Source organism: Phycodurus eques, chromosome 6, assembly GCF_024500275.1.
Source record: "Phycodurus eques isolate BA_2022a chromosome 6, UOR_Pequ_1.1, whole genome shotgun sequence".
Taxonomy (NCBI): Eukaryota; Metazoa; Chordata; class Actinopteri; order Syngnathiformes; family Syngnathidae; genus Phycodurus; species Phycodurus eques.
This window is the reverse complement of record NC_084530.1, coordinates 9,880,744-9,896,127: the sequence shown is the minus strand read 5'-3', so window position 1 is coordinate 9,896,127 and position 15,384 is coordinate 9,880,744. Positions and strand designations below refer to the sequence as shown.

The following is a 15,384-nucleotide window of genomic DNA, read 5'->3' as shown; positions in this document are numbered from 1 at the left end:
AGTTAAGACTCTAAATTGTCCAAAGGTGTGACTGTGAGTGTGAATGGTCATTTGTCTATACATGCCCTGCCCTGTGATGGGCTGGCGACCAGTCTAGGGTGCATCCCCTGCCTCTTGCCCAAGATCAGCTGGGACAGGTTGCTGCTCTTTATTATTTAAAATTCCAAAATTGAGTAAAAATCCAAACAAATGTGCCAACATAGACTATGTTCAACCTCAAATGTTCCACTGTGCAAGTAAGTAGTCATGTAAAAGTGTGTTTTTACCATGTCTGTGAAAACTGTAATGACATAGTATTTATTAAGACGTGATTGCAGCCTCTAATGTGTTCTGAATGGTTCTCTCCGACCTTCCTGGAATAATCATCTTAAAGGAGTAAGCAATAAATAGAGAATGCGGGAATCTTCAAGATGGGGTAGGGGCGATCCATGGAGATGAATGCAGAGAGCTGAAAGGACATGAAAAGAGTGTAAGAAAGGACATCTATGAGGCCCAGGTCTCCTCTACGGGGCTCTCATTGTGTGTGGTTGCTATAGAAGCCCAGAGAGAAATGCTTATAATTGGCCTATTCTGGTTCAAATGGAATGCTACGTTCCGTGATATCACAAATGACTTTTTTTTCCTTCTGCACCATAAAGTTGAAGTATCTTTTCACTTTGGGGAAATATTTCCCATCTTCAGTGAAATGCACACTCAGCATTTATAGGAAAGATTGATACACACACATTTCACATGGGTGAATGTGCATTCAAAAGGATACAGACTCGCACTGTTCCGCACACCACGAAGTTGTGACTTCTGACACTGTCCCTCTACTGGACCCCACATCCTCACAGGAAGCATGTCCTTCCTTGATGCTCACGACATGCATGCCCTTACACATGTGTGGGTGTTTTGAAAAGTGGGAAGAGGCATTGAGTATGAGCTGGACCCTCACTCAGGCAACCACCGAATAACATGCGATAAGGAGACACAGATGAAAAAGCACACACACAGATAAGCTCAGGAAATGATGGTTAAACTATACACCAACCTTGACCCTTCTTTGAGTGTCAGGAATCCGAAAACTCTTTGTCCACAGGCAAATGTCAGTTTTATTATTTTAAAAATTAAAATGTATACAACAGTCAAGAAAATCTTACTTTTATTGTCATTCCTGACCAAGTTGTACAACCCCAATTCCAATGAAGTTGGGACTTTGTGTTAAGATTTGCAAATCATGTTCAACCTATATTGAATTGAATACACTACAAAGACAAGACATTTAATGTTCAAACTGATAAACTTGATTGTTTTTAGCAAATATTCATTAACTTAGATTTTTATAGCCGCAACACATTCCAAAAAAGATGGGACAGGTGGCAAAAAAGACTGAGAAAGTTGAGGAATGCTCATCAAAAAACCTGTTTGGAACATCCCACAGGTGAACAGTCTAATTGGGAACAGGTGGTTGCCATGATTGGGTATAAAAGGAGTTTCCCTAAATTGCTCAGTCATTCACAAGCAAAGATAGGGGGAGGTTCACCTCTTTGTGAACAAGTGCGTGAGAACATAGTCCAACAGTTTAAGGACAATGTTCCTCAACGTACAATTGCAAGGAATTTAGGGATTTCATCATCTACGTACCATAATATCATCAAAAGGTTCAGAGAATCTGGAGAAATCACTGCATGTAAGCGGCAAGGGCGAAAACCAACAATGAATGCACTGCATCAAAAACAAACACAGTTCGGCGCTGCATCCGCAAGTGCAACTTGAAACTCTATATGCAAAGCAAAAGCCATTTATCAACAACACCCAGAAATGCCGCCGGCTTCTCTGGGCCCGAGCTCATCTAAGATGGACTGATGCAAAGTGGAAAAGTGTTCTGTGGTCCGACTAGTCCGCATTTCAAATTGTTTTTGGAAATTGTGTAAGTCGTGTCCTCCGGGCCAAAGAGGAAAATAACCATCCGGACTGTTATGGACGCAAAGTTCAAAAGCCAGCATCTGTGATTGTATGGGGCTGTGTTAGTGCCAATGGCATGGGTAACTTACACATCTGTGAAGGCACCATTAATGGTGAAAGGAACATACAGGTTTTGGAGAAACATATGCTGCCATCCAAGCAACGTCTTTTTCATGGACGCCCCTGCTTATTTCAGCAAGACAATACCAAACCACATTCTGCATGTGTTACAATAGTGTGGCTTCGTGGTAAAAGAGTCCGGGTACTAGACTGGCCTGCCTGCAGTCCAGACCTGTCTCTCATTAAAAATGTGTGGCGCATTATATGTTTAACACAACGTCCCAACTTCATTGGAATTGGGGTTGTAAATAACAATCAACCAACACTTTCCAGTTAATCTCCAAAATGTAATGGATTGTTCCATGAGGGAAGGTTTCCAGGATATCACCAATATGTATGCTCCTTTTCCATTATACACTACCTCATCACTATTGACAATTGTCAAAAGCAGGTACTGCCGTGTTCTCTTTCCAGCCTGTGTTCCAAGTGTTCCGACCTGATAACAGTATGGTTGATAAAAAACGCTACTGGTGTTTTGTTTTTCCAAGCACATTTCCCATCTCTGTGTCACTGTGACTTTTGAAGATGTGACAGATAGAAATGACAAAAAAAAAAACACAAATGGACTTTCTTACTGTTGCTGCGCTGTAGCGCTTGACAGTGCAGTATTAGGCAATATACTATATTCTACTATATACTATAGTACTATCACATTTATTGACTGCTGTTAAAAGAAAAGGTGATGTAACACAGTGGTAAACATGACCCTGTCCCAGCTTTTTTGGAACATGTTGCAGCCATAAAATTCAAAGTTAATGTTTATTTGCTTATAACAATAAAGTTGATCAGTTTGAACATTAAATATCTTGTCTTTGTAGTGTATTCCATTAAATATAGGTCGAACATGATTTGCAAATCATTGTATTCTGTTTTTATTTCTGTTTAACACAACGTCCCAACTTCATTGGAATTGTGGTTATATTTAGATACAGTATATAATTATTTTCCACTACATTTAAGAAATCGCATAGGACAGTTTTCTATTCTTTCTTTGTATAGTGTCATCGTTCACTGAGCAAGTTGTATTGTGCATTCTCAGTAAAGTAATGAAGTGAGTAAATGTGGCTTCTAAAAATGGGGAAAAGAGCAAGCAGAATGTCAGCATCAGCTCTCGCACAAATGCTTCCTTTAGCATGTCACACTTAATATTGCCTCCAATATTACCAGATGTAGCTAGCCGATGGGTGCTGTACCTCATTAAACCTTTGACACTGGTGTCAAGTTTCCCAGGCAAAATTATGCATCTGCTTCCAATGCACCAACCCTTTTTCATTTTTGCTGAAAGGAGACTCAAGTTTACATTTACACTATATCAGACACGCTGAAGAAATGAAATGTTAACAAATAAACATTGTGTGGAGAAAACACATGATGCAAAGTCAACAAATTGTTTCAAGGGTTGGCAGAATGAGCATTGTGCTGTTCGGCAACACAATTTATCACTGAAAATCTGCTTAATGGTAGCTCTAGCTTCTTCTTTAGTTGTCAACTAATTCTCTGCTCATTATTACCGCCTACAGGAGAGAGATGGAACCTTATCGGCAACTTTATTTTTATTTTTATTTATTTATTTATTTTTATAAATACAAATGCATCAACTACATACTTCATGCTATGCACAGTTTTGCTCGAGCTGCTTAACTAGGTCAGTGGAATCTATCTGGCACACTATGCTTATCCCAGTGCTCTTTTCTTTGTCTGACACACTTGATGTGCTGTGACAAGAATGCTCAATGAATTGTTGATGAGGATGACTCTTAGGAGTCTGCATCAAGGTGCTTGACCTTCTTCGTGTCATCATTGGCTTTCCCTCTCATTGACGGATGCTTTGTTTTGATTTGTGTAACCGACTCCAAAGCTTTAGGCTAACATTGCCGGACACACTCGCGTGCACGCACGTGGAGTCCGGACACGCCACTCTCTTTGCCTCTGTGCTCTGACAGCCTGTTATTGAGCAGTCAGATGTGGTAGAAGGGGTCAAAGCACAGAGCAGGGACAGCGACTCACTGAGAAGAACGCTTGCTCTTTTTTCCCTTCCTGTCATGGGACAGACGTGCTGAGATTCTCTTTCATACAAAACAAAAACTCTTGAAAGCCCCCTGGCCGAATTCCAGCATGTCAAGACCACCCTTTTGATCCACAATCCAGCACACATGGGTCCAAGATGGAACAGAAGTTCAAATAATATTGTAGTTGTTGTATAGACTTATTTTTTATCAGACCTTTTTATACTTAAAGTGTCTCTGAGCAGATATCCGTGTTTTTTTTCTAAATACATTACTTTATGTTTGAAGATAAGTGCTGAAAACATATGCAAAGACATAACAATATAGTGCTGAATTGTTGAGCTATAGCTTAAGCATCTTTTTCACCCTTTGATTTTTCCTGATTTTGTGGGTGGGGCTAATGTGTGATGTCGCCCATGACGTCACGGGGCTGGGGCGTATACTTTGTAGCGCAAGTTTGAGCCTCCTAAAGTGATTTTACATTGTATAAGCTATTACTCCGTCAGTATGTTTGATTCCTTTTGGCGCATCCATTCGACACGCCCACAGTGTCTTAAGTACAACGGCACTGCGTCATACCGAGAGCTTTTCTGTCATTTAGTTCCCTCACTAAGCTATAGTAGGCTTCTCCAAGTGTGATGCGGTGTGATATAATCGTAAATGTATTCTTAAATAAATATCTGAGTTTTAAAACTGATCATTATCTCACTTAAGACAATTCGTTTGTATTGGAATTTCATTAGATCACGTGGGTGGAGCTAATGGGGTGCCCAATAGGTATTGTGAAGGCAATTGTGTATCAAATACTCAAATCAATTGAAAATGTTGCTGATCGTGTTCTGTTGAAACACATTTACTAGACTATCACAAACAATTGAAGGATGCTCTGTGGTATACAATGTGTTCATCCAGGCATTTTTATGCATCTTGGTAAAGGAATAATTTGTCATTTCATTAGATGTATTTAGATCATATACTTTAGGTGTACCTAATAAAGTGTTGGCCACTGTATTTTCCATTCAACTCCCTTTCAGACTGGCGTGGTGAATGGTGCCGTAACAGACTGCACACACACACACTGCCATTACAGAAGTTGGTGATCTTCCATGAGGACAATTAGTAGATCAGGATCACTACAAGGCTGCTTGTACAAACAGATGGATTGCAACCAGGCATGGTGACATCAGTGGCTCTACATGTCTGTTTTTTGTCATATTTATTATGTAAATTCCTTTGAAATGCACTGGATTCTCATGTTTCCACATGCATCACCTTCATCCCATGCGCTTTTTAACATCTAAGTGCAGTGCCTGTGTTTGATCTAGGTTAGATGTGGGTTAAAAGTTCAACACATCATCTAAATTCCAAATATCATTTTTAATGTGTGCATGAGGGTGTCTGAAAATGTTAAGCTTCATCAAGCTGCCTTTTCTTTGATATGGAACTGCTTGGTGGTTTATATATTTATGTATTTATTGGAGAGTAAAACACACCTTTGTGGTGTTTTTGTCAAATTTGTTGGACAAGGTTGTAGAAGTTCATTGGAAACTGACGGTACTGATTGTGATATAACAGCTGAATCTTTTTGGCAAGAAAAAAAAAAAAGTATTTCCTTGTGGTACTTTGCAGTCGATTTGAGGTCCTGCGCTAATGCTCCCCAGTTTCTTTTTTTCTCACTGCCCTAATTTCATGGCCTTTTTCCTGCCCAAGCAAGTAGGGTCACTACTTGCTTGGGCTGTTTGTTTGCCATCGCCATAGAAACATGTGAGTGTGACTGCGAGCGAGCGGCCCCCTGTGTGAACGAGTATGATTAGACCACAGCTGTAGTTCACGAATAATTACCTCACTTAGACACAGACCCCAAATTATCAAATCTGTCTGCTCCATCATATTGTGTAATGGATAGTCCCAGAACACATGCCAGCACTATGGCCCCTCAACTGTATGTGCGTGTGTATGTGTGTGTGTGTCCACGCGTGTGTGTGTGTGTGTGTGTGTGTGTGTGTGTGCATGCGTATATGTGTGCTTGTGCGTCAGAGAGATGGAGAGCTTGACCAGAGCCCAGTACATTGCTTTCTGACAGCAGGAACAAAGCATAACTGATTTGGAATTGGATTTCTAAATAGTGCAATATTGGGTTCATTGGAAACATATTCAGATACCAGGAAAAGAAGAAAAGGGTAAATAGAGTTCATGAGCTGACAATGGACTTCAGTGTTCGTGTGGTGTATGTGCTGTATTGTACTGGATCATCATTGACCAAAACCTGTCCAACTCTTAAGTTGCAAATCTCTCACTAGGAAAATGTGGAACGTAGCCCACTTGTTTGTGTACTTACTGGTACGAAATCATTTCACATGTGGAAAAAAAAAAAGATGCTTTTCCTTTAAAGTGAAGTGAATTAAATCCTATGTTTCTTAAAATGTACAAAACAAGTACATTGCAACCTCTAGAGCTGAATCAGAGTTCAATTTACAAATTTATAATTTGAGGAAAAACTATGGCTAACCACTGCAATGCATTACATCACGCAAGACGTCAACATACATTACGTCTTCACTTAGTTTTTTTCAATTTGCAGAAGAAGGACCAGCCTAAAAAATATGAACTATATACCAGTAGATTAATCAAGTAGGGGCACTCACATTGTCAAAGTTAAGGAAAGAAAATTGAAGTTGACCCTCAAACTGACTTATTTTTATTTAAATATTTCCTGTAGAAAAAAATAGTTTTAAATTCCAAACAAATTGGACTGAGCAGCGTTCAAGAGATTCCGCTGTACTCATCTAGGAGAAATAGTTAAGTGTGCCTTCCATTCCCATTATCGCACAGAACTGTCAATTCTAATGATTTATTGACCTGCTATGTGTCCATAGCGCCACTGCTACAGTATGTACCGCTACAGCTGGTTCAGCAATAGGTGGGATGGGTCAGTTATTTTAGTGCATACCATAACAAACTGAACAGAAACTCTGCTGCCTGGAGGAAACACAAGTCTGCCCAAGTGTGGAAGAGCAGAATAGTGGAGTCGATATAAAAGGATCAATGTCCCTTGAAAGTCTCTTTAAACCAGACATCGATGTCAACAGGAGCTTTGAAGGAAACCAAATAACTCAAGAGAGAAGTTAATTCAGCACTCAGCTCCTCATTGTGTCACATATCCATGGAGCTGGCATGGTCGTTCAGCTATTCACTCTGTGCCTGATTGTAAAGCCAGCGACTTTGTTTGCATAGACGCTAGACAATCAAAGGAATTCATTGTTTTATATAGTTGGTCTTTCTTCAGTGACTTCTTGTTGGTCTTCTATCAAATTTTCTAATTTGGGTGCAAGTTTTAGTGTGCTTTGGTTATATGACTTCATTTTGTCAGTCATTACCATATTATAAGTAACAAATCAGGTATATCTTCATCTCCCCACACGTCTGACTTTTTACAAAGCCAAGCGTTGTCAATGATAAATCTCTTAGAACTGAAAGAATTTAATAATCCTCACACTGTTTTCAGTGTCAGTACAAGGAGAACACACATGCACAAGCATTCATCAGGTTTGAGACATTGCAGGGTAATTTCATGGCAGTGTGGCAGCTTTGAGCTGCAAAAATAGAAGTCCTTTCGTGACTTTGTTTTAGAGTAACAAGCGTTTACGGAACTTGAACATAATTCTGATGTTCTTTGGCCTTTCGTGTCAAAGTCTTAATCCAAAGAATCCCCAAACATGGATTTGAGTAACAAGAATGTTCACATCTGCTTGGAGCATCTATGGTGACATAAAATATTTATCGTGTATATAGTGTTGCATCTACAGTTCCTAAATGAGCAGATGCAGTGTATGCAGTTCCGTTATAACTGCTCAGCAATTTGTCAGTTGAGTTCAACTTGACCTAGAGCAGAACATCTAATGAGATGATGACCAGGCGGAGACTTCCTGTCATCACTTCCACAACCCATTAAATCACCATCAATGAAGGAAATGAAGCAATAGCAATGACCTCTTCGCAGATCCAAACGCACACACTGCCTCATCGCTTGTCCTCTGCTGTTTACTGGCAGCATTTGAGGGCCAAGGTGGACTTCCCCCCACGAAGCTGGAGTGCATCCTCCTTGTCTCTCTGTTTTTTCCGCCTTGCTTGTAAACACAGCACCCCAGACAGTAACAACATCCAGATAAATGCCTCCTTAGCCCTCAAAAATGGATTAGTGGTGATTTAAGATCACTCCCACGGTAGCGTAAAAGTAGCCAGGCTATTACAAACAGGATAAATGGCTCGGGTGACAGCTCAGTGTGTGGGTGTACATGTAAGTGTGTGTTTAGATAGCCTCACCAGGTGATGTAATAACTAGGCCTTTTCAGTCCTCCAGGCTTAAAGTTATCAGGGTAACAACCCACATGGATCTGACCTTTGCCTTTATGAGTCATAAAGGCTGATACAAGTACAAATTCCTCTTTTTATACAAACTGGAACGCTGGCATTTGTTCCACATATTTTGTAATAAATAGATCCAAGTCATTCCTGTATAAGTGAAAAATATTTTGTGAAGAAATCGACATGCCCTTTTTCTGTGTTATTTTTTTTAAAAGGACCATTTGTGCCAATTTCCCGCAAGGGCTCCACGCCAGTATCCATGCTGGGCAAGTGTTTTTGCATTCCTGTGAAGGGATACCAGCATGCATTTAGACTGAGTCCTCCTCAGTTGGGTTTTGTTTTTGTCCACATCTTATCGGAGGGATCATGGAGGGGACAACTGACTTCACCACTGTATGGGATTACTTAAAAGTGCAGGGGTGGACAGATGATTCATTAACCAGACTTCTAAAAGTTTGCACAGAGGAGGAAGCATTGTGCTGCCTGCATTTAGTTTGACATCATCTGTATATACTGTAAGTTGACGTGAAGCAGTGATTTTGGTCGGCTCCAGTCTGTGATTAGCTATCTGGAGGAGAGAGACCGACAGTTATCAGTGAGTCATGGGTGTCACCACCTCCCCCCTGCTATAGTTGTCCTGGTGTTCTCCGCTTATATCAGTTAAATGGGAGCAGAGGTAATATTAGGCCTAACTAGAACAAACTAACTGGAAGGTTTCCGAAATTTGGTGACTGCCAGCTAATCATTAAAAACACTATTATCACATGCTTTATTAAAGTAAAGAAGAAATGTATTTCACCCCACAGTTAAAATGTTGTGGTAGCTACCATACAACAGGATAGTGCGCTTTTACAGGGCAGAAAGTCTTCCAGCTCTTTAAAATAAATCGGTCACGGTTTGATGTCGTATGTGAATTGTATTGGACCCAAGAGCAGACTGAGGTGGAGGTAGTGGATTTAGAATGGTTTATTGCGGGTTGGCTCTGGGAAGGATATCCAAGGCCAGGTGATGGACCATCAGAATCAGAATCATCTTTATTTGCCAAATATGTCCAAAAAACACGCAAGGAATTTGAATCAAGGAATTTGAAAGTGTCCTTTTCAAATCTGCAGTAGAAGGTATTCAAGTCGTTGGCTAGTGTGCTATTGTTCTCAGCTTGGGGGGATCGTCGCTTGTAATTGGTCAGCGATTGGAATTCATGCCAGACTGATTTAGAGTCGTTAGCGCAAAACTGTTTTTCCAACTTTGCTGCATAGTTCCTCTTTGCAATGTTTATTTCTTTAGTCAGCTGTTTTCTAGCTCGATTATACAGAGCCCTGTCCCCGGTTTGATATGTATCCTCCTTAGCTTGGCGAAGTTGCTTAAGTTTGGCAGTTAACCACGGCTTATTGTTATTGAATGTACAAAATTACTTTGTTGGTACACAAACCTCTTCACAGAAACTGATATAGGATGTGACAGTGTCCGTATATTCATCCAGGCTGCCATCTGAATTTTCAAAGACACTCCAGTCTGTGCAGTCTAAACAGCTTTGAAGTTCCATCTTTGCTTCATTGGTCCACTTTTTCACTGTTTTCACTGTAGGCTTCGCGCATTTAAGTTCTTGCCTGTATGTCGGTATTAAGTGAATTAAGCAGTGATCAGACGAGCCCAGGGCTGCACGAGGTCTGGCACGGTATACGTTATTTAGCATAGTATAGCAGTGGTCTAAAATGTTATTTTCCCTGGTAGGACAGCTGATGTGCTGCTTGTATTTAGGGAGTTTGTGGTTGAGTTTAGCTTCGTTAAAGTTCCTGAGAATAATGAGGGGTGTTTTTTTTTTCAATTTCGTTGACTTGTTCGGCGAGCGTTAGCAGTGGGGCGTTCGTGTTAGCTTGAGGTGGAATGTAGACACCAGCCAGAATGAATAATGTGAACTCGCGAGGCGAGTAGAATGGCTTACAGTTCCAAAACAGCGACTCCAAATGTGGGCTGCCTGAAGGCAGGTGCGTGGCCCAAGTGATGCTGATTGCTGGGGAGAAAAGAGGGGGAGAGGGAGAGACAAGGCGCAAGGAGCCACCCAAGCTCCAAAAAAGGAACTGCAGGGCATGGATCATGACAAAATAGCTCCACTGTTCTTTCACCAAAACGAGATAAGTAGCCTTAAAATAAGTATCCTTTGTGGCGCACGACTCAATATAGTGGAAGTGTGTAAATTTACTGTACATGCATGCGAGCTCCAGTTTGAAATTTTCTTCTGTTGTTTAAACGAGTCTGTGCAGCACGTTGATGTCATTATTAATGATGAGCTAGAAAATTGTTCCCATCTGTTCAATAATTTAAGGACTAACACAATGTAACATTTCAGCAGTTGTATGATGGTAATGCTTCAGCAGATGAACTTCCACAGATCTTCTTACACGACACTTGACACATCTGTTGAACCTGGTGGGTCACTTCCTTGCTCGGCCCTAATGCCGTGGTTGAGAAATGAAAATAATTAAATCGATTTGCACATTTATCTTGATGTGCAGTAAAATGTAATTGTTACTTCCTTGCTCTGCGATCAATGCACCCTTGTTTTTGAACTGACACCCTTTATAATCTTGCATTGAAAGATGTCAATACAATATTATAGACCCACACCTTGCTATTTCCGTTTTACACTCTCTACCAAAAGCTTCATGCTGCATGCTAACAAAGGAAAACTGTAAAATATGTTATAAAAAAAAAATAATAAAAATGTTCAAGCTTTAGGTGGGGCTAAGGCCTGCTGTTTATGTGTTAAGGAAAGGTTATGACTCAAAGCAGTGGAAATGAGTGAGATGAAATGGCTGGCCATAGTCCATCATTAACATGAGCACCTGGCGCCTATCCCAGCTGACTTTGGGAAAGAGGTGGGGTACACCTTGAACTGCCAATCGCAGGCCACATAAAGACAACCGTTTACTCTCACATTCACACCTATGGACAATTTAGTCTTCAAACATTCAAATAATTGCTGGTTCCAAGAGGGAGGGAGGGAGAGAGGGAGGGAGGGAGAGTGTGAGAGAGAGACAGATAGAGAGAGAGAGAGAGAGAGAGAGAGAGAAAGTGAAAGAGAGAGCGAGAGAGAGAGAGCGAGAGAGAGAGAGAACAATGAGTTACAACAGATACATGCAAGGAGGCTAGGTTTTTGTTACTCTGGGTGTCAGTTAGCACCATTACACTTGTCTCAAGAAAGAACTTTATGGAAAGGTGAGCAATGGGCCAAGGAAGAATCAAATTAGTTTTTAATGTGGATCAAGTTTGCAGCATTATCCTTAATCGCTTAAAAAAAAAAAAAAAAAAAAAAATACAAAATTGAATTTTGAGTATATTAGGCATATGGGTCTTCAACAGTACGGGGTCTCCGTCTCCGTCGTACTTTACGCTTCATAATGCGCCACACATTTTCAATGGGAGACAGGTCTGGACTGCAGGCAGGCCAGTCTCGTAGCCGCACTCTTTTACTACAAAGCCATTCTGTTGTAACACGTGCAGAATGTGGTTTGGCATTGTCTTGTTGAAATAAGCAGGGGCGTCCATGAAAAAGACGTTGCTTGGATGGCAGCATATGTTTCTCCAAAACCTGTATGTACCTTTCAGCATTAATGGTGCCTTCACAGATGTGTAAGTTACCCATGCCATTGGCACTAACACAGCCCCATACCATCACAGATGCTGGGTTTTGAACTTTGCGCCCATAACAGTCCGGATGGTTCTTTTCCTCTTTGGCCCAGAGGACACGACGTCCACAATTTCCAAAAACAATTTGAAATGTGGAAACTTTTCCACTTTGGATTAGTCCATCTCAGATGAGCTCGGGCCCAGAGAAGCTGGCGGCGTTTCTGTTGATAAATATTTTTAAAAAACTACTATGCAAAGCAAACGCTTTGCATAGTAGTTTCAAGTTGTACTTATGGATGTAGCGCCAAACTGTATTTACTGACATTGGTTTTCTGACGTGTTCCTGAGCCCATCTAGTGATATCCTTTACACATTGATGTCGGTTCTTGATGCATGCCGCCTGACTGTTCAAAGGTCACGGGCATTCAATGTTGGTTTACGGCCTAGCCGCTTACATGCAGTGATTTCTCCAGATTCTCTGAACCTTTTGATGATATTATGGACCGTAGATGATGAAATCCCTAAATTCCTTGCAATTGTATGTTCAGGAACATTGTCCTTAAACTGTTCGACTATTTTCTCACGCACTTGTTCACAAAAAGGTGAACCTCGCCCCATCTTTGCTTGTGAATGACTGAGCCAATTCAGGGAAGCTCCTTTTATACCCAATCATGGCACCCACCTGTTCCCAATTAGCCTGTTCACCTGTGGGATGTTCCAAATAGGTGTTTGATGAGCATTCCTCAATTTATTTCTCACCTGTCCCAGCTTTTTTGGAACGTGTTGCAGCCTTAAAATTCCAAGTTAATGATTGTTTAGTAAAAACAATCAAGTTTATCAGTTTGAACATTAAATATCTTGTCCTTGTAGTGTAAATCATTGTATTTTGTTTTCATTTATGTTTAACTCAACGTCCCAACTTCATTGGATTTGGGTTTGTAGAAGAATAATGTGAAATACTTAACCACAACAACATGGACTCGGGCAGGGATACAAACCAGCGGTTGCAAGGTTTACACTTAGGCTCTGCGTTACGCCACCCATTGTCAGTCAAAATTACATTCACCGGTAGGAATTTTTCTCACTCCGATGGTGGAACATGAAACAGATGTTAATAATAAAAATAAAGCCTCATTCATACTTAATTTGCATTTCATCAGTACCACCTGCTGACTTATAAAGTGTAACAGAGTAACATCACCTAATGAGCTGAATGAAGTTGGAGAGCAGTTTGTCTTAAAGTGTAACAATACTGTATTAAGAAGGGACCTGCTTCAAATTGAATCTAAACTATGAGCAAAAATCAGGTACACACAATTAGAGGCTTTTTTCGGGTAACAAACAGAATCACAAAACAGCTGCTGTTTGGCTGACCCTGAACCTGACCTGGCATCTGACCGAGCACCACTGCATTATAATACTTCTGTTTCGAAATTAGATGCACATTTTTTCCAAGGCGCCCGAGGGACCATTTGAGTCTTATGTTCTGTGTATCTTTTGTAAACAACCAGCTTTATAAATCAGTCTGCAGCAGCTTGCGTGGTGGTCTGCGGCAAGAGAGCGTAATAATCCGCGACCTCTCTGAACAGTTGCCTGGAGACAGTTGTGACCTATCTGAGGTTGTGTGAATGACCGATGTAAAGAGAGCGAGGATTGTGGAATGTGGAAGAGAGACCAGGTTTTTAATTGTTCAAAGAAAATGAGCAGAAAGAGAAAAAAGAGCAGAGAGAGAGAGAGAGAGAGAGCGAGAGAGAGGAGGCGGCAGCAAGGGAGGAGCAGAAAGGGCGATTATTGTGTGAGCATGCTTCTGATTGGTCGGGCGGGTTTGTGTGCGTTTGCGTGGATCTGTGTGTGTGCATGTGCGTGTGTTTGAGACACACTGGGGGGATTAAGCCTGCATCACGTGGTTCCTTTAGCTTCATTTCCACACACACTAACTCACACCCTCATTTTTAGAGGGCACACACACATAAAGTGATCCTCCCACATCTACACTCACAGCTGTTGATACTTCTCTCTCTGATGAACGGCTAGGAGCCCTGCAGGAAGCCGAGGGAGAAAACAGCTCTGCAGTTTGCTCGTGGCGCCACCAGAGAGCATCTACATGGAAGATCTAGATTGACTGAGTTCACTGATTTGTTTTTACAATTACTTCCTGGTATTCCCTTGGTTCATATCTCGCTTTTTCTCTCACAGCATCTCTGTTGTTCTTACTCGGAATCTGTGGGAGTTTATGGCAGATTCCTCAACGCAAGTTAGAGAGGAAAAAGAGACATGTGCTTTTTTGTTTTGTTTTGCCACCTACCACGCCAGACGATTCTCTTTAATTCACTGACTAAGGAGGAAGTAACAGGTTGGTTGGGATTCCATATTTAAATCTGCTTTGACTTTCCCAGTACACTGTCCTAAAACTCTCTTGAGTTTATTTTACCTTGCGACATTGTACATCAATGAAGCTTAAACGTGTCTTGTGTTGTGTTGCACCACAGCTGCAACTCCCAGTCATTCCATCCCTGTGACTGTTTATCGATTTTAGGGAAATTCCATGGTAGTACGGTTGCTTGGGCCCTCAGTGCTGCACTATAAACACACTTGGTGCTAACTGTGCAGTGAGTGTGAGTGCCAGAGGAGATTAGCGCGACTTATTATCTCATGTGTGGAGTCTTTATGTGAAGGGTGAAACAGACGGGATACCTTGGGTTCACGGCACCACCCAAGCATTATTTTCTGAAATACAAATAAATTACTCAGAAAGGCTTGCTTGTTGCACATGGAACCGCCTTATCCAAGTGGAAAAACAGACCTGCATGCTATGTGTGTGTGTTTTTTCTCGAGTTAAGCTGTAGAAGTTTTGGCCCACAGACTGTCCTCCAGTTTCAATTCTAGCTTTGTCATGTTGCCATGCTTAAATGTAGAAACACGCCCCCTCCCGCATGTGTGTGTGTGTGTGTGTGTGTGTGAGAGAGTGTGTATGTGCATGTAGTGGATTGTAAGTCTGTGTGGATTTTGCATGTGTGGATATAATTAGCTGCCATAGAGTTTCTTTCCTGGTATTGTTACTGTTGGGGTTGTAATGTAATGCAAAAGGCTGTCTATATTTAGAGGTGGCAGTCATAAGATACGAAAGCAGTCATCACACTTTGGTGTGTCCCCCAAGCATGAAAAAGGTATGTGGGTGGAAGTTTTGTCAGCCCAGTGCCACTAGTGATGGCTTGAATGGCATCCAGAAGAGCAATGGCCTCCACCAAGGCAGACACGGTCCTAATTTAGCTCAGCATCAGATTTTAAACTCTCAGACATAGCCACATTCTGCTTATGT

At 41.2% G+C, this 15,384-nt stretch overlaps 1 protein-coding gene across 5 annotated transcripts in view; it reads left to right on the top strand.

Annotated features, from left to right (window-relative positions):
- Positions 1-15,384, top strand: part of add3a (adducin 3 (gamma) a) — a 104,696-nt gene that overhangs the window by 43,714 nt on the left and 45,598 nt on the right. Inside the window, exon 1 of one of the 5 annotated variants that reach the window (XM_061678426.1) lies at positions 14,017-14,418. The exons of the other annotated variants lie outside the window; for them this stretch is intronic. The gene's annotated coding sequence lies outside the window, so the exon portion shown is untranslated. Of the gene's footprint in view, positions 1-14,016; positions 14,419-15,384 lie in introns of those variants that run through there. 5 annotated transcript variants of the gene reach the window in all.